The 19,005-nt window shown below is 36.7% G+C and overlaps 1 protein-coding gene across 5 annotated transcripts in view; it reads right to left on the bottom strand.

The window, feature by feature from the left end:
- BCKDHB (branched chain keto acid dehydrogenase E1 subunit beta) overlaps positions 1-19,005 on the bottom strand; it is a 176,997-nt gene that overhangs the window by 97,453 nt on the left and 60,539 nt on the right. For 2 of the 5 annotated variants that reach the window (XR_009555305.1, XR_009555307.1), the window contains one exon: positions 17,414-17,469. The gene's annotated coding sequence lies outside the window, so the exon portion shown is untranslated. Of the gene's footprint in view, positions 1-11,202; positions 11,468-15,993; positions 17,470-19,005 lie in introns of those variants that run through there. The other 3 variants (XM_060236431.1, XM_060236437.1, XM_060236444.1) reach the window with 3 other exon arrangements.

The raw sequence follows: 19,005 nt of genomic DNA, 5'->3' as shown, positions 1-19,005 counted from the left end.
AATTTTTTTAATCTATCCCATATATTACTTTCTACCCACCCCTCCCCCATTACATGACCCCTGCCAGTGTTATATACTTAAAATCTTAATATTAAAGGTACCCTTAATTAATAAGAACCAAAATTAATATCCTCCTCCCTCTTGTACTTAGTCATTATCAAAAATTGTCCAATGTCCTTTTATTTTCCACTCTTTTTCTACATATCTTCTGAACTTTTTCCACTCCATCTTAAATACTTCTAAATCATAGTCTCTTAAAGTTCTTGTTAACTTGTCCATTTCACTCCATGTCATAACTTTTACAATCCAATCCCATTTCTCTGGTACTTTTTCTTGCTTCCACAACTGCGCATACAATGTCCTAGCAGCTGAGAGCAAGTACCAGATTAAAGTTCTATCTTCTTTTGGAAATTTTTCCATTTGTAATCCCAACAGAAAAGTCTCTGCAACTTTGTTAAATTTGTATCCCAAGATCTTAGAAATCTCTTGTTGAATCATCTGCCAATACTTTTTCGCTCTTTCACAAGTCCACCACATATGGTAGAAAGAACCTTCGTGTTTTTTACATTTCCAACATCTATCTGGCATCTTATTGTTCATCTTTGCCAACTTTTTAGGAGTCATATACCATCTGTACATCATCTTAAAATAATTTTCTTTAATACTCTGACATGTTGAGAGTTTCATAGAGTTCTTCCACAAATATTCCCAAGTGTCCATCCATATTTCTTTATTTACATTAATTGCCCACTTAATCATTTGAGATTTCACTACTTCATCTTCCGTAGACCATTTTAAAAGTAACTTACAGATTTTCGAAATTAATTTTTCATTATCTCCAAGCAGAACATTTTTCATTTCTGTTTGTTCTCATCTTATTCCTTCAGTTTTAACATCGTTTTCCACCAAACTTTTTATTTGTTGCATTTGAAACCAATCATATTTATTATTCAACTCTTCAGCAGTTTTCAATTCTATTTTACCGCTTTGTATTTTTAGTAATAGATTATATGACATCTCAGCTGTTATTCTTATTACTTCTGCTGGCACTATCCATAGTGGTTTTCTCTTATCGCCATATTTCTTGTGCTTCATCCAAATATTTAGTATATTATTTCTTATATAATGGTGAGGGGGAAAAAATCCAACTTTTTCTTTCCATAGTACATATAAGCGTGCCAGCTGAATTTATTTCCATGACCTTCCAACGTTAAAAGTTTTTATTCAAAAGTATCACCCAATCTTTTATCCACACTAGACAAACTGCTTCATGATATAATTTTAAATCTGGTAGTTGAAATCCTCCTCTTTCTTTAGCATCTGTTAAAACTTTCATTTTAATCCTTGGTTTTTTCCCGGCCCATACAAATTCTGAAATCTTTCTTTGCCATTTATTAAATTGTTTACTGTTTTTCACAATTGGAATAGTTTGAAACAAATACATTATTCTCGGCAAAATGTTCATCTTAATTGCAGCTATTCTACCAAGCAGTGACAAATTAAGCTTGTTCCATTTTATCATATCTTCGTCCATTTTATGCCATAACTTTTCATAATTGTTTTTTAACAGATCAATATTCTTCATTGTTATTTCCACGCCCAAATATTTTACTTTAGGGGTAACTTCACATCCCGTTAATCTCTGCAAAATCTCGTTTTGTTTACTTACTTGCATATTTTTACACAAAATTTTTGACTTTTATTAACATAAAGTCCCGCCAGTTCTCCAAAATCGTGTATTTTGGCTAACAACAAAGGTGTTACTTGCATAGGATTTTCATTTATAAACGTATCATCTGCAAATGCTCTATATTTATAGGAAAATCCTTTAATTCTCGTTCCTTCAATTTCTTCATCATCTTGTATTTGCAGCAATAAGATTTCAAGAGTCATTATAAACAACAATGGTGAAAGCGGACAACCTTGCCTTGTACCTTTGCTGATTTCTTCTGTAAGATCTGCATTTATATATAACCTTGCACGTTGTTCAGTATAAATTGCTTTTATCATTCTTATAAAGTTTTCCCCCAACTTTATTTTCTCCATTACTGCAAACATAAAGTCCCAATTCAAATTATCAAAAGCTTTCGCTGCGTCCGCAAAGAATAATGCGACTTCCTTCTCTGGATGTCTTTCATAGTATTCTACAATATTTACAACAGTTCTAATATTGTCTCTTATTTGCCTTTTAGGGAGAAAACCCGCTTGGTCTTCCTTTATAAAGTTTATTAGATATTGTTTAAGCCATTCTGCTAAGTTTCTTGTGTATATCTTATAATCATTGTTTAATAATGAGATTGGTCTATAATTCTTTACATTAGTGACATCTCTATCTTCCTTTGGAATCAATGAAATTACTGCTTCCTTCCATGTATTTGGTATTTTCCCATTTATTCTTATCACATTCATTAATTTTTGAAGTTTCGGTATTAATTCTTCTTTAAACGTTTTTAAAAATTTTGCCGTAAATCCATCTGGTCCAGGTGCCTTTCCAATTTTCATTGCATTAATCGCTACTTCAATTTCTATTTTTTCAATTGGATCACTCAAAACTTTTTCCATTTAATCAGTTAAGGGTGCTATTTTAATCTTCTGCAAATACGCTTCCATCTTTTCCTTCTTTACTTTAACACCTTTAAATAGTTTAGCATAATATTTTAAAAATTCTCTCTTTATTCCTTCTTGATCTATCATCTCTTTTCCATCAGGCACAATTTTATTAATAATTTTACTTTCTCTCTTTTTCTTCAATTGCCAGGCCAAATATTTTCCAGGTTTATTTGCTCCCGCAAAAGATTTGTTTAAATTTTTTCAAATTCCATTCCAATTCTTTATTTAACAAATGTCTCATTTGTGCTTGCAATATTGTAATCTTCCTTATAATTTTTTTTTCCTGGCCTTTTCCTTAATTCACTTTTTTTTAAATTTCATTTTGAATGTCCAACATCTGTTTATCTTTTCCTCTCTTGTCTTTATTATTCAATGTTATTAGTAATCCTTTCATTACTGCCTTGTAGGCATCCCATACCGTCTGAAATTCTATATCCTCTCTGTCATTTACTTGGAAGTATGCTTTGGTTTAATTTTCTAGAGATGTCACTATTTCTTTATTTTGTAGTAAATCTTCATTTAATCTCCATCTTTTTGACTTTTTTGACCGTTTTGTAATCCACATTATTGGGTTATGATCAGCTCCTATTTTAGGTAATATCTCTATTTTCTTTGTTATAAGTCCCAAAGGGGATAAATGGAAGGGGATAAATGGGACTATTCACCCTAATCCAAGTTGCCACCTTACTGTAAATCTTTAACAAGCTAATTTTCTTATTGTCTTCTGATTTGCTTTTTCTTTAGTTGATGCTCAACTAAACAGATACTTCACCATGAGATGAACTCGACTGTATCTTACTCCCAGTCATTTATCCTGGCAATTAAATTCTGTAATTTACTACAAATAGGTATAAATTTATAGCAATGGCAGACATTTCAAAGGTATTGTATTTTCTAAACATTGCTTTTCTTAAGTTCTTTTTCTTAAGTTTGTTTAAAGAGCAGAAAATAAACTGTTATATAATCAAGGTAATTAAAATACTCAGACTGCTTTTGAAATATGCACTATTCAAGGTTTTTTTTCCCTTACAAATTCTAAAAACTGCTTTTAAGGCAACAGAACTTCTAATGGTGAAGAGTCTGTTTGGTCTTTTTGAAAAAGAAAAAGAGGAGCTCAGAGAAAAAGAAATGCCTGTGATCCTTGACCTAAGAGAGGTGGTAACTCCAGTGAGGCTTTTCTCTTTCGTAGTCATGCAAAGTTCTATTTGGAAAGATGAAAAAAGTAAACATTGATTGTTGAATGGGATTTGTCACTGCTCACAAGAATTGTAGAAGAATATGATTATTAGGTGTCCCCTCTTCAGCCTAATTTGTTGGATATATGCATGTGAGGAACTGCACATGCACTCATTCAGTGAAGCCAATAACACACCCATGGCCACTTTGGGTTGGGAAACAGTATGGGGAAAGAAGTCCCTCCCACCCTTCACAAAAGTCCCAGTCTGAAGCAGTCCTCTGGAGTAGCTTTAAAATTGAATTCCATTGGGGGGTCTTGTGGCTGCTAGCTGCAAGTTCCCTGGTAATCTTAACAACTAACATGTAGTTCGGACCTGAATAAGAGTAGATACTGAGGAAATTGATCGACTGAGATTCATGCTGCAGAAAAGAGTTTTGAAAGGAGGCCAGAGAGGGGCTTCATTTGGCTGCCATAATCTATGCCAGTAAAAAAAGAGAAATCAGGCAAATGTGCAGGATTTGGCTTGGGTCAGTGCAGATTTCACATTATTTATTTGTGTACAAGCCATGGTTATAAGTAGCACTTCACCACAGTTCTGAGCTTATCATACAATTACTTTGATATAGCCATTTGGTATATTTATTAGACACAAAATTCTGACGGCATCCATTTAATAGTTTTTACTTATGACCAATGAGTTTGGTTGATTTTCTGTACCAATGACAAAACTCACAAAGAATAAAAGAACTGTAAATGAAGCAAAGAGGCAGAGAAGAAGTCCAACATTTCTTCCCTACCTGACAGGCATAGGAGAAAATGGTAAAATATTTTGGACCGGCTTTTCGTAGTGGCTAAATACAGTAACCTCAGCTGTTTCATACCTGTATCCCACAAGTCTCATAATCCATTCCTTACATTTTGGGCATTCCCTTTTGTCTTTGCTGCTTTTAAAAAATTGAGATACTTTTTGTTGCACAAAAACCTGAAGCTGCACTTCCCACAATGCACCATGGCCTCTTGTTTGGCAGATAAACAGTGCAGTCCTAAACAGAACTACACTCTCTGAAATCCACTGATTTCAAAGAAAACCATTTATTTCAATGGATTTTGGAGGGTGTAACTGTTTGGGATGGCACTGAAAGCCTCTCTCATGGCTGATTTTGTTATGTGAAATACTCTGCTGAAGTTTCCCTTGTTTAAAATGGCCCTGTTCGTTTTCAGTCATAATTATATGGTTCAGAGAGGAATAAAAATAGACTGTTACACAGATATTCTCTAAAAGGAGAAGGAACACCACATAGCATGACTAAAATATTAAAACCTATAGCATTACCGCAATCACTTTACATCATATTTGGCAGCATTTTAAACTTATGATTCCATCTAAACATGAACTGATTGCAAAAAATTAAAGAGACTCTTAATGTATATGCATTCTAAATGAAAACTATCAAGTGGTAACCATAGGTGGGTGAAGTCCTGAAATTACTATTTACTTAAAAAATGAGAGGTCTATAATTTAGATTATATATAATGCAATATACAAGTTTTGCTATAATGGACAAGTTGACCAAATAGGTCCCTGCCACTCACAGACTACATTAACATAACTGTTTCAGAACTGAAGGAATTATTTCCCCTCATTGCTGTATCATCATCAAGGTCTTGCATGGTTTCCATTCAAGCTTTAGTTCTCAAAGCAACTCAAAGCCAGTACCAACTAAATATAATTAAAGAGTCCTCAGGGAGGAAGTCTCCAGTGAAGTCTGAGTCTGGGGATTATAGAAATCTGATTTTGCACAAGACCTTGAGAGGGAACAGTGAAGCAATTTCCACCATTTTTTTTTCCACACCAGCTTTTTGTGCCACATTCCATGCCATTCCTGAAGGTCTCCTGAACAGCTTCACAAAAGGTGCAGGAAACTGCAGAGGGGAAGAAAGCACACAAACATTTCTGCAAACAGAAGTCCTATGCAGTTGTCTGGATAAAACCCTTTGCATTTAAAAACAAAACCAACCAGCAGTATATTCCCATTTTTGAAATATGTGTGCTTTTGAATACCTTGCATATTATTTACTTAATGCTCTGTAGGCAGTTTGAAGAAAACTTAGGTGATTTCTTTCTTTTTTGATTATTACATGAGAACACTTTTTACTTGCTGTTTTTCTTTTAGTTTGCTACAGCTGGGTGTTTCTTTGCAGCAAAAGTACTTGAGATTTCCGGGATACAGTTGACAACCTTATGTGATCTGGGATTCTTGGCCACGCTTGACTCTGGATTAAGTGCAGTGGATATGTCTCTGATTCTAATCAAACTGACAACTGCCCCTCCACCAATGCAAACTGTACATTGAAAATGTGGCCCAACTTTCATATAAATAAGCTATATAAATCCACAATGGATATCAAAGTTACAGATATAAAAGACAAAGTAGTAAATTAACTCCATGAAATAACTGTTTAATTATGCCAAATTCTGTATAATTTGAGAAGTTACCTGCAATGTTCTTTACCTAAAGTTATGCCTAAATTCACTTTCTTTTCTGAATTAAACATGGTCTGCTGCAAGTCCTGAAACGTATCAAACCTCTGTCTAATAATTTAGAACTTTAAAATGACTCACAATATTTCTTTAGTTGATGATTTCTTGGTTGCAGAGCAATAGAATGGACAATATGAACTATAAGATTTTGTGGACTACAGACTGCTTCTTCAGCATGGTGTAGTGGTTAGGAGTGGTGGACTCTAATTGGGAGAGCTGGGCTTGATTCCTCACTTCTCCACATGCAGCTGCTAGGTGACCTTGGATCAGTCACAGTTCTTGCAGTGCTGTTCTCAAAAGAGCTCTCTCAGTCCCACCCACCTCACAGGATGTCTATTGTGGGGGGAAAAGAAAGAAGATTGCAAACTACTCTGAGACTCCAATCTCCTCTTCTTCTGTTCAATAGTAATTCTGGGGAGGGTCTCCAGGTCCCACAGAACTAGGACTGGACAAAATGACTGGACAAAAACCATCATCCTTTTTGGACATAGTGATGTATTGGGACTATAACCATGAGGACAAAATTAACCTTTCAATGCCATCCCAGTTCTTTAGTTGACTAGGGATGCTATCGTCACAAAGAAAGCAGAGTTGGGGAATATGGTTTTGAAGACTCTGGAAAGAAGCGAAATCAAGTCTATGGCATAGCTTGATCATCTAATGAGACAGTACCAGTTGCCTTGGATAGCATGAACGAATGGCATAAAACAGGAGCATTAAAGATTCGAGTTAAAGGCTGCAGAAGGCTTGGAAACCCAACCAAATTTTGGCCTGGAGGATCCATGGAACATTCACAGTTAATTTTAATTTCTGTGTGGATTCAGTCTGAATGTTGAACAGCCTTTTGTGATGAACAGGAAGGTCTTTGGTTCTAGTCTTGGCTTCTGATATTAGAGCTACAGGACAAAATGAGACTTACCTATGCAGGGTAAGAGTCTGCCATAGTTTAAATATATAATCTGCAATTTGGCTGTATCAGTCTGCTTCTTGGGGAGGTGCAAGACCTCATTTTGAAGGCCAAGACTAGTTCCTTTATGTCTTGTGGGAGGTGGTCCAAGAGTGGCAGAATCTGTTCCCAGATACTGTGCTTGATACCTCACCACAGAGATCAAGTATTTTGCAATGGAAGACTGAAACTTCCTTGAACATATGAAAATATTTTTGTAGCCCTGGACCCAAGCCATTAGTATAAACAATTAATATTGCTTATATTTCAAAATAGAGAACCTGACAATCAAAATGAGAGCATGAAAAAGTGACAGGATCTAAAGAGCTGCTTGGGCCTATGACAGGCAACTCTGCCTTTTCTCTCTGAACATCTGACCCCATGTATACAATGGTTTCTGAAATTCCATTAAGGTTCAGATGCCTTGCAATGTAGAAAGCTGCTGTCCAATAAAAACAACTCTAAAGGCCCTTTAGACTCATGGAAATAGTTTGATGATTCATTGGGTTCCAGCCTTGACTTCTAGTATTATATGGGCACCATAAAGGAACCAGCAATTTACCCAAACCGTCTCATTTTGAATCAAAGGCTTTGGCTGCTGTTGATTCTGTAGCTATTAAATTCCATGACATTAATTCTAGAACTATGTAAAGCCTTTTGTTCTTTTTAATATACATCTCTTGAGCTTAAGGCCATAAGAATAACTTTTTAATAAAAAAAAATGACTTCCATGAACTTACAATGAACATGAATATTGGATGTGCTCCACAGCTGCCTATATCTAGTTCTTGTGGAGTAATTAAATCATCCACTTGGCTTTTAAAGTCTGATCTGCAAACACTTAAGAACATTAGAGGCTTTCATATACAGAAAAATTCACATAATCTTGGCACTCAAAAGACAACTGTCATTATTCGCTGTGGGTTTTCTAAAAATATTCTATCAAGTATGGAAGCTTTCTCTACTAGCATTACCAATATATACAAACAGAATGTTGAGCTTGCTGATGGTGGAAAGTGCCATCAAGTCACACCCATGGTAACACCAATGGAGTGCTCCAGGCAAGAAATGTAGAAAGGTATTTTACCTTTGAGTATCAACCCCTGATTCCTTGGAGGTCTCCCATCCAAGTACTAACCACAGCCAACCTATTTAGCTTCTGAAACCTGGTGAGATCAAGCTAGCCCAAGTCATCCAGATCAGGGCTTTTTTTACCTTGTGAAAATGTTCATTCAGATTCCTACTATTATGTAGTTCAGATTCCTACAAGTATGTACATAAGATGATGTCTTACTGAAATTGCTTTCACTGCAGGTCTAAGTTTGATTAGGGAGGAAGGAATAATTGTATCAACTCTACAGTCAGATTATACTTTGTATAGTGCGTACTTCTTTCTATGCAAGTCTATTTCCAGGGACTATTTCTTGTAGTAAACTGTGTTATCCAGACTATATTCCAAACAGATTTATAAAAGTTTATAAATGAGAATGCACAACTAGCATGATATATATCAGCATGTTTTATTTTGCAATGAAAGTTAAAAGTCAGAATATATATGTTAGGCTCACTTAAGATTTTATCTTCCAAAGCTTTAAGGAGCACAAAATATTCAAATATTATATTTTACTTTTTGCTTCCAAATTGAGAGTTCCATTATGATGTGCTATATCTTTTTTAACTTCCACAACTGTTATCTTTTTGTGCAGCAAGCACATTCAAAAGGCATTTATCCACAAGTACAGGTTGAATAGGTGCACACTGCCATCTAGACAAGGATTTGAGATCAGCATGATAATTTAAATAATTTGCAACTATCAATACTCTAAAGATATATTTTTATTTTCAAATGCAGGGGGAAATGTAGAACACCATCAGAACCACATTTTAAATACAAATGCAATCTTTTGTACAACTGTGTGTGCCAGAGGCCATTTTCTTGCCTGAGCCAAAGGCTCTTTCAAGAAGATTTGGGTCTTGAAAGAACACTCAGCATGACAAGGCATACTGTAGTACAGAGATTCTTTAATTGTAGGACATAAAACATAAAAATTCTCATGCCCTTTGTCAGTGGAGGCAGGGTGCTTCCGATCAGCAGCAATTTCCAGCAGATCCAATGAAGTCCAACCACTGCTGCTTCCTTTTCCTGTTTTTATAGCCTGCTTAGGTACAGCTTCCTAGTATAAGCATCACCTGGCAGGCATGCTGAGTCAGCTTCCAGTATCTGCACCTACCATCCCCTTAATAGGGTGGAAACTGATTCTGTGACTACTTAGATAAGGTTCCCTGACAACACTCCCTTGCGGGTTTCTTCTACAATGGCACAGTTCTACAAACTGTGGTGATCCATTTTTAAATGCTTATTTTTCTTTAATATTTGCTGTACAATGTAAGGTTTTTTTTAATTTTATGCTTAGAATGAAAGCATGATTAAAAGGCATAGTTAATTCGATTGCACATGTTAGGACACTCCGAAGTATATTAATACAATCTAATAAATGGTGTTAACCACAACTTATTTGCCAGCAAAAGCCCTGAGACTTAAATAAAAACCATGTATGTATTTAAACTTTTTCAGTTGTAAGAACTATTGTAATTGATAGAAGAACTGAAGTGCTTCCAAATTCATACATGTCATGGATAAATTCCATAAATGACTACACTCCCTAAATACTTACTGTACACCAAAAAAATTATGGAAAGCCATTTTCCCATTGTACTTAAATCTTACTCATATCTGATGCACGAATCCTATAAAAGCCCTTCAAAATGAGATATTTCATAGCTGGCTACCATAAAGTGCTTTCTTTCTTTCTCAATAACTATTATGGTCAGCAAGGATTAGGTGTAAAAGTGGAAAACTCAAAACATGTCTGAAGTGCTGAAAAATACTTTACTTAATTATCTATAATCTCAAAGAGATCACTGCCAGGATCCCCTTCACAGATGTCTTCAAAATAGTCTTTTTATGCTTCATCACATATGCACACATAGCAAGAAACCTGCAAGAAGTCCTAGTACTGTACAATACCTCTACAGATTCAGTCACTGCATGTAGAGAGAGCAGGGAGGAAAATGCTTGCCCAGCCTGCCCCATTACTGCTGGCTGATAAAAATGGTGTGTAAGTGCAAAGGAAGTTTACACACATAGGCTCTATCCCTGTAATGGGGAACATTCAAAACAGCAGCATTGCCAGTGACAGGGAGGGTACCTACACTGATATACTTCCTTTGGGTGCAGATGTCATGTTCATGAGCTAGCAAAGGCAAGGAGGCAAGGCAAATGTACCTACGCCTCCTCTGTGTTGATCAAATGTGCAACATCAGCATGAGTGCAGGGCTCCTAAATCTCTACTGCATGTGCACATAATGAAGAGTTTGTGTCACTACCTCACACATCACACTGTGTATCCATTATGTTTGTAATGTGTTGTCTCATCTCTCATTATTTAAAAAGACTTAAATGTGTAGAAACTGGGAGAAACATTGCAATATGCATTATGATACAGATACCACCACATGCCATTTTATTATTCTAATTTATAACACCTGTCTTTAAAATAAATGACAGGTTTATTACCAATCTCATAATGGGTTCTTAATGAAAAAAGGGTGGATCCTAACTTAAGTGGATCTGTACTAGATGGAGGGAACATTTCGTGCATCTCTCCTATTGCAGCCTGTTGTACCCCCCAGACTTTGACACAGGGATCCCTGGAGTTTATGGATCAGCACAGGGGATAAAGTGGGAGTCTGCAACAGGAGGGAGAATAACAAAAAACTCACTGGTTGGAGTAGGGTGAACAAAGGAAATTGGAATCCAAATTGTACAACTGCTGCTATTTCAGTTTTACACAATGCTATGCTTATTGCAAAAGTACTGTAAATATAAAATTACGAATTAATCAAAAAATGCAGGGTGAAGGCTTCTAAATTATAACAACTTTATTGAATACAATTATATGGTAATTTTATATACAAAAATTATAAGATCAACTATATTTTACAGCAATTACTTGTCCATTCTTGATTTCACAGCTGGCAGAAATTTTGAGCTTGTTTGATGAAAGCTAAAATGAGTAGCCATAATAATGAATTTGAGAATATCATGTAGTTCTTTACCCTCAAACACAGAAAGTGAGTTTTAATAAATAGGTCAGTAGAAAGCTACTGTATTTTCTTCTTTTTCCCCCACCTTTGCAAAAAAAGAAAATTACAAATTACCAAAAACGATGAAAATATATATCATCTCAACATACATACCTTTAAGCATGACATCTCACACTTCTTATACACCAATACATGCAGCATATAAAAGTTTAACAGAATACTATAGGCATACATTAAATCCAGTTCTTACTTTGAGGCAACCATTTTATGGGACATAATATGAACACCAGGTACAATCTGCTCTTATAATGGGAGTGGTAATCCTTATTAGAGCTCCAATTCTCATTTTTAAAAAACATTTATTTATACCTTATTTTTTTTCTCCCTTTTGGAGACCCCAAAACATTTGTGAAGTCACTCCCCCTGTTTCCATCCTCAAAAACAACCTTGTGGGGTAGGCAACACTGAGGTGTAGTTTTACTGCATTTATATATCCTGTCTTTCTCCAAAGTGACCTAAAGTGACTTAAATTGTTCTTTTCTCCTCCGCTTAGGCTGAAAGTGTATGACTGGCCTAAGGTCAGCTTCCATGCTACAATAGGTGTTCAAATCTTGTTCTTCTGGCATCCTACTCCCATCCAACTATTCCACTTATACTAATCCAATACTCCAATCACTACGTAACACTGACTTTCTTCCCTGCAAGAAGCCAGGGATTTATTACAGCAGCACTGTGTTAGCTGAAATATTCCCTGCTATATTTGGAGACCTGTTAGGAATTCTGCCCTGTTTAGACTTTCTGCTGGAAATGGTAGGCTGGGACATTTATTCTTGATAGGTACCTCAGTGCATTCTTTCATACTGCTGGCAAATCAAACACTACAGAAATGCTTCATGTCTTTGTTTTAAGATGGGTTGCACACTTCATAAAAAATAAAGCCACCAAGCTGGATGCCATTCATCATTTTATACCTCTGAGAATTTGAAGCATCAATGAAACCTTTCTACCAATACAGGGGCTACAACATTATCTCAATGAAATGAATAGGAATACCACAGCATAGCACAATGCAGCTTTATTACAGCTGACAAAAGTAGCAGAATCCTAGAATCAATCTCTACTGTCCAACAATAATGGCTCCATTGCTGATCCCTGAATGACCAGACAAAAGGGAGGATGCAGGTAACACTGATGAACTGGGAAAGGGACAAGAAGACATATCACCACCAGCAGGCAAAACCCCATGCATGCTTACCCTAACTCTGCCCCCACTAGCAACACAATGTTCTGCTTGAGAACTTCAAAGGACTTTTTTCTCACTACCAGAAGATGACAGTCCTGTTTTTAGTTTTATTCTCACTTTTCAAATGATTTATGCCCCCATCTTGATCACTGGTGGCCTTTTCAAATTGGCCTGGAAGCTTTTTTATCACTTACTATTTATCTTAAAGTCTGCTTAAGTTGCAAGTTTTATTTTTTCTTCTTGTCTTCTTTGTGTATCTAATTTAACTACTTGTTTTGTTTCCTTTTCTGTGCATTTAAGGAACTGTTATTATGCTGTGAACAAGACATGGGCTACTGAATATATATTTTTAAAATATATAATTTTATTTGCTTTTCATTGATGAAATCTTGTTCTTCTGGCATTGGGGTAGATCCAACTCCCATCCAACTATTCCACTGAGCAAGTTTAAAGCTGCCCTCCATCCTGAGGTGACTTCTTTCAACTTAAGGGGCTCTTTCATAGGAGGAAGGCTCCCTAGGGTCAAGGAAGACTCCTTCAAGGATGGATGGATTCAAACCACTGTTACTTCTTCAGCATTATATTCCAGTTCCTTATTCATTTTGTGCTTTCCTGTCTACTAGGTTGCATGGGGTGACTGTAGGTGGACCTTCTTCTTTCACCAAAATGCTGTTTGTCTCCTTTTGTTGTATCACACACTTGTTCTGTTTTTTTAATTTAAATTTGCTGTACAAATATTTGTACAATTGCAAATTATTGTTGTTAACCATTCAGTCATGTTCAACTCTTGGTGATTCCATGGACTAGCTCTCTCAACACTTTCTGATCTTGTACTGTTTGAGGTGTTCCATGCTCAGGCTGGTGTCGACTTTTATGATGTCTAGTCACCATGTTCTTTGGTGGCCTGGTTTCCTTTTGCCACTTACCAATCCAAGCATAATTAATTTTTCTAGTGAGTTCTGCATGAAATAAGTCAGTTTCAGTTTTGTGATTTTTTCCTACCAATGGCATGTCTGGTTTTATGCGTTCTAATAGATGCTTCTTTGTCACCTTTGCTGTCCAAGGAATATGCAATATACAGGAGCCTTCTCCAGCACCACAGGTCAAATGAGTTGATTTTCCTCCTGTCTTGGTTCTCTCATGGTTCAATTTTTGCAGCCATAGGTTGCTGTGGAGAACACAATAGCACAGACTAATCTGCATTTGGTTGCTAGGCTGATGTCCTTGCTCTTCCAATTTGATTGCAAATATTTATGTGTTATTCACCATTTTTGTCATTCCGTATCTACTTTCAAGTATGGTTTCTATTATTTTTCTTACATTTTAACATGCTACATATTTGGCATTTTCAACCTCATTTGATCAAACATCTGATTCAGGTATTTATATATTTTTTCTTGAAAATTTTCTTCTAGGAAAATATGGTTGTTTGTATACATGCTGTATGATTTTTTTTGTGATTAAAAACCTGACATAGTTCTGAATTATACTTTATTGAATATTTTATTGTTTATTGTGCTTTACAAAGTTGCTGTTATTCCTGGTTGGTTATTGCAAAATAATGGGCTAGTATACATGCCTCAAGACAGGCATGATTGCTGCTTGCTGATGATGATCTTGGGACTGGAAGACAGCCTATTCTGGATGAGGCTTGAAGGAGTAGGTTGGCAGCTTGAGGTACTGTTCAATACAGATATAAAGCTGGATACTCAGGCTTTATCTATCTACAGAAGTACTTCTAACCAGCTTCAGGAAGTTTGTCACTTGCAACCCTTTTTCAAGATGCATGTCTGGCCAGAGTTATCCAAGACTTTACCACTACTTTTACCACTATTGATCTTGATTACCATAATGTGTTATGCAGGGGGCTATCTTTAAAGTCAATTTGGGAGCTTCAGTTAGTCCACAATGCAGGAATGTTAGCTAGACCAACTGAGGTCTACTTTGGTTTCTGATTTGGAAGAATAGCACAGTATAAACTACTAACTAGTAGTACAAATCTACTACAAGTAGCATACCGTTCCATTGCTGAAAGACCTTCCTTCACTACCTGTGCATTTAGGGCCTGAGTGCAAAATCCAGTTTTGACCTATAAAGGCTTATGTGGCCTAGAACGTAAGTACTTAGGACCAGCTGGCCCCATGTAATCCCACGTAGACATTATACTCTTCATGTCATCACTCCTTTTTTATTAGCTATGTTACCAAGAAGGATAGGCCCATTCAGTGATTGCCCTGTACCATTTTGGAATATTCTTGCCCTTCCCTTGTACCTGGCACAATCTCTGAGCATCAGACTACGACTATCTCAACTGGCTTTTACGATTGCTGAATTATTTTGGTTTTCCTCTTGTTCTGCTGTTGGCTCTTTCATTTTAACTGGCTGCTATGCTGAAGATGGTCTGTTAGATGCCCTAATTTGAGATACCCTCTAATCAACTTGGATAAAAGCCTTGGATGAGAAACTGATGATAGCTGGAATGTTGATTGATAATATTTTTGAGATGGACAAATTCAAAGCTTTTTCTATTATTAAACGTCATGTCTCCAAGAAATCATCATAGCAGCTTGATTCTGAGAGCCCACACAGTTTGTTCACCCCTATATGTACTATCTGTCCATCCCATGATATTGCAGAGCTTTTCTGTTTGCAAGACTGAATATTATACCTAAAATGGTTTTACAGGGGAGATTTATGAATAGGCCCTATTCCAACTGAATTTGCCCTTCTGGCCTTAATAGGATCAATATATCTTTTCATTCCCTGCTTGAATGTAAGTTTTTCTGAAAACATGAGGGATCACTATATTAAGCCTTTAATTAACCAACCACCCTCTTATACTCCAGAAACCGTGGATCCTTTGCTTAGTGATAAGGATCCTAAATTTACTTCAGCCATTGTAAAATATGCCTTATTTATTTTAGTATATTTCTATTCCGCCCGTTAGCCCTTGCATCTAAAAAATAAGGAATAAGTATTTTCTGCTGCTCAAAATTTATGAAACCATGAGCTTCTAAGGAAATAAAAGAAAAAAGATTTTAACTGGCTCTTGGTTTTGCTGCTTAAGTGCGAATGTTTTTAATTTGTAATTAGTTTTAAGTTGATCTGACAGATGAGCACTATACTTTGGATTATCTGTTTGTTATATGGGATGTTTTAATTTTATTTTATTGTTGTGAACAGCCATAAGCATTCTTAGTGGAAAGACAGCATATAAATGTTTTTAACAAGCAAGCTACTCTAAGTTCTTCTTAAAGAAGCAGTGATAATGATTTTTTATACTTGTCTATAAGGATGCCGTGCAGAAGACAAATGTATCAATCTGAAATGAAGGTTGACAAAGACAACTACAACTGACAATGCAAAAATTAGTACCAGTAAAAATCTTTATAAAATGCACAGCATCTTGACAGATTTTCAGCTGAAACAAGGAATACAACAGACCTATATTCACTTGTCAATTAATCTTTCATTCTACATAAATCTACACAAAAAACATTAACGTATTCATCTTCAGCACAGAAAACAGACAAGTTCTATAATTAAATGATATTTATACCCAGTTTATGCTCCATTTTAAATATGCAAAAAGATTAAATTATAGGTCTTATTTCTTTGGGAAAAATATTGATTTAGCTGTGCTAAAGAAAGGAAGTGCTACAGTGGAAATGATAACACACAATCTAACTTGCTAGCTTCACAGTAGCACTATGAAACAGCATTTATGTAGGTTCAGTTCCGACAAGGCCCCCCTTCAGGTAGAAGAAAAAAGGCCTTCCTCTGGCAGTCAAAGACTTGTTCCACCAAAAGGAGTTTTATTCAGTTAATGAAGGGGCCTTGAAAGGATACAATCCATAGGCAATAGACTTTCCTATTCAGAAAAAGATTGGAATCATACTGAACAACAATGGCAAAGGACTTTTAAAAATGAAACTAATACAAGCGTGAATGTGAGATATGAACATTATACAGTAAAACAAGAAAGACCTTAGCTTTAAATTCTGATATATTAAGAGTGAATGAGTTTCATCAATCATCAAAGTAATCGGAACTCAGAATGCGTAAGCATTTTCCTATGTAAGAAATTACATTATTACTAAATGGAGAGGAGAAGCAGGGATGCCCTTCCATAGGATCAACTGCTATTTCACTCCTTTCCTATTAAAACTGTGTCTTGGTGTTGGATTAGTGGGACCAGAGGTGGGGCGGCAATGGAATAACATTCCTTATCACCTAAAACATTTGTGGGGAGGGAATGATAAGAAAATGGCAAATGTAGCTTCCAGACTCCCCAGCTGGGGAAGCGAGCTTTACTTCCACAAAGCCAGCTACACAGTGCTACAGAAATATATTCATGGAGGCAGATTTCTGGCAAAGAGGGAGGGGGGAGGAGGAGAAATCCTACTATGGCTGGGTGTACCCTTTAAGTCAAGGAAAATTATATTTGTTGAATGGTGATGGGCAAATTGGCTGTCTGGGACCCTTACATTCTGTTTTCCTTTATTTCCTAATTTTCACTGGTTTTAACTCATTCTTGCAATCTGCTTGGATGGGAGAACAGAGTAATATCTTTCTGCATATATAAATTCTGCACATCTACCAAAATCTCTCTCTCATCAGTGAATGGGTATGTTTACAGACTAGAAGATCTGGGTTCAGATTCCCATCAGCCATGAAGTTCACTAGTTAACCTTGAGCCAGTAAGCAAAACTTTTTTTCAACAATGAAATTCTTGCTACTGCCATCTCAGCAGAAGGTGGAGATGGAGCCGGATTTGTTCTGCTTTCCCCTTTTCCCAGCAGCTATTTCCAATCACAGAATGCTTATTTCCAGTGTCATGGGACCTGTGTGGAGAAATAGCCATGCATGTCAGTGAGTTGTAAAGGAAAGGGAAAAACTGTCTTTCCTGCCTCTTTTGTCAGAGGACCTGCTTCTTCTTCTTCAGTGGACCTCTGCCAAAGAGGGTGCTATTTTGCCTCCTCCTTCCTACTCACTGCAGCCCACGTGCTAATTACCATGTACAAATGCCACAATCCTTTTTTACAGGGTCACAAGGGATGAGGGTGCAAGTGGGAAAGATTTGCGGCATTTTTGCATGAGATCACTGGATCCAAACCTTTGTCTGGAAGTCTGAATAAGTATTCGGTCCAAGAAGCAGTTATATTGGAAGAGGTGTTGAAAGACCTGAGTCAGATTGAGGTGACAAGAGAGGAGGTCCTACAACTGATAGACGAATTAAAATCTAATAAGTCACCAGGTCCGGATGGCATACATCCAAGAGTTCTGAAAGAACTCAAAGTTGAACTTGCGGATCTTCTGACAAAAATATGTAATCTTTCATTGGAATCTGCCTCCGTTCCTGAGGATTGGAAGGTAGCAAATGTCACCCCCATCTTTAAAAAGGGTCCCAGAGGAGATCTGGGAAATTACAGGCCAGTCAGTCTGACGTCAATACTGAGAAAGTTGGTAGAAACCATTATCAAGGACAGAATGAATAGGCACATTGATGAACACAAGTTATTGAAGAAGACTCAGCATGGGTTCTATAAGGGAAGATCTTGCCTCACTAACCTGTTACATTTCTTTGACGGGGTGAACAAACATGTGGACAAAGGAGACCCGATATTGTTTACCTTGACTTCCAGAAAGCTTTTTGATAAAGTTCCTCATTAAAGGCTCCTTAGTAAGCTTGAGAGTCATGGAGTAAAAGGACAGGTCCTCTTGTGGATCAAAAACTGGCTAATTAATAGGAAGCAGAGTGTGAGTATAAATGGGCAATCTTTGCAGTGGAGGACGGTAAGCAGTGGAGTGCCGCAGGGCTCAGTACTGGGACCCATGCTCTTTAACTTGTTCATAAATGATTTGGAGTTGAGAGTAAGCAGTGAAGTGGCCAAGTTTGCAGATGACACTAAATTGTTCAAGGTGGTGAGAACCAGAGAGGACTCTGAGGAACTCCAAAGGGATCTGTTGAGGCTGGGTGAGTGGGCGTCAACGTGGCAGATGACGTTCAATGTGGCCAAGTGCAAAGTTATGCACATTGGGGCCAAGAATCCCAGCTACAAATACAAGTTGATGGGGTGTGAACTGGCAGAGACTGACCAAAAGAGAGATCTTGGGGTCATGGTAGAGAACTCACTGAAAATGTCAAGACAGTGTGCGATTGCAATAAAAAAGGCCAACGCCATGCTGGGAATTATTAGGAAGGGAAGTGAAAACAAATCAGCCAGTATCATAATGCTCCTATATAAATCGATGGTGCGGTCTCATTTGGAATACTGTGAGCAATTCTGGTCACCACACCTCAAAAAGGATATTATAGCATGGGAAAAAGTCTAGAAAAGGGCAACTAGATGATTAAAGGTTTGGAACACTTTCCCTAT

This window comes from Heteronotia binoei, chromosome 1 (genome assembly GCF_032191835.1).
Source record: "Heteronotia binoei isolate CCM8104 ecotype False Entrance Well chromosome 1, APGP_CSIRO_Hbin_v1, whole genome shotgun sequence".
Lineage (NCBI taxonomy): Eukaryota > Metazoa > Chordata > Lepidosauria > Squamata > Gekkonidae > Heteronotia > Heteronotia binoei.
The sequence above is the reverse complement of the archived record's forward strand: the minus strand, read 5'-3'. Positions and strand labels throughout refer to the sequence as shown.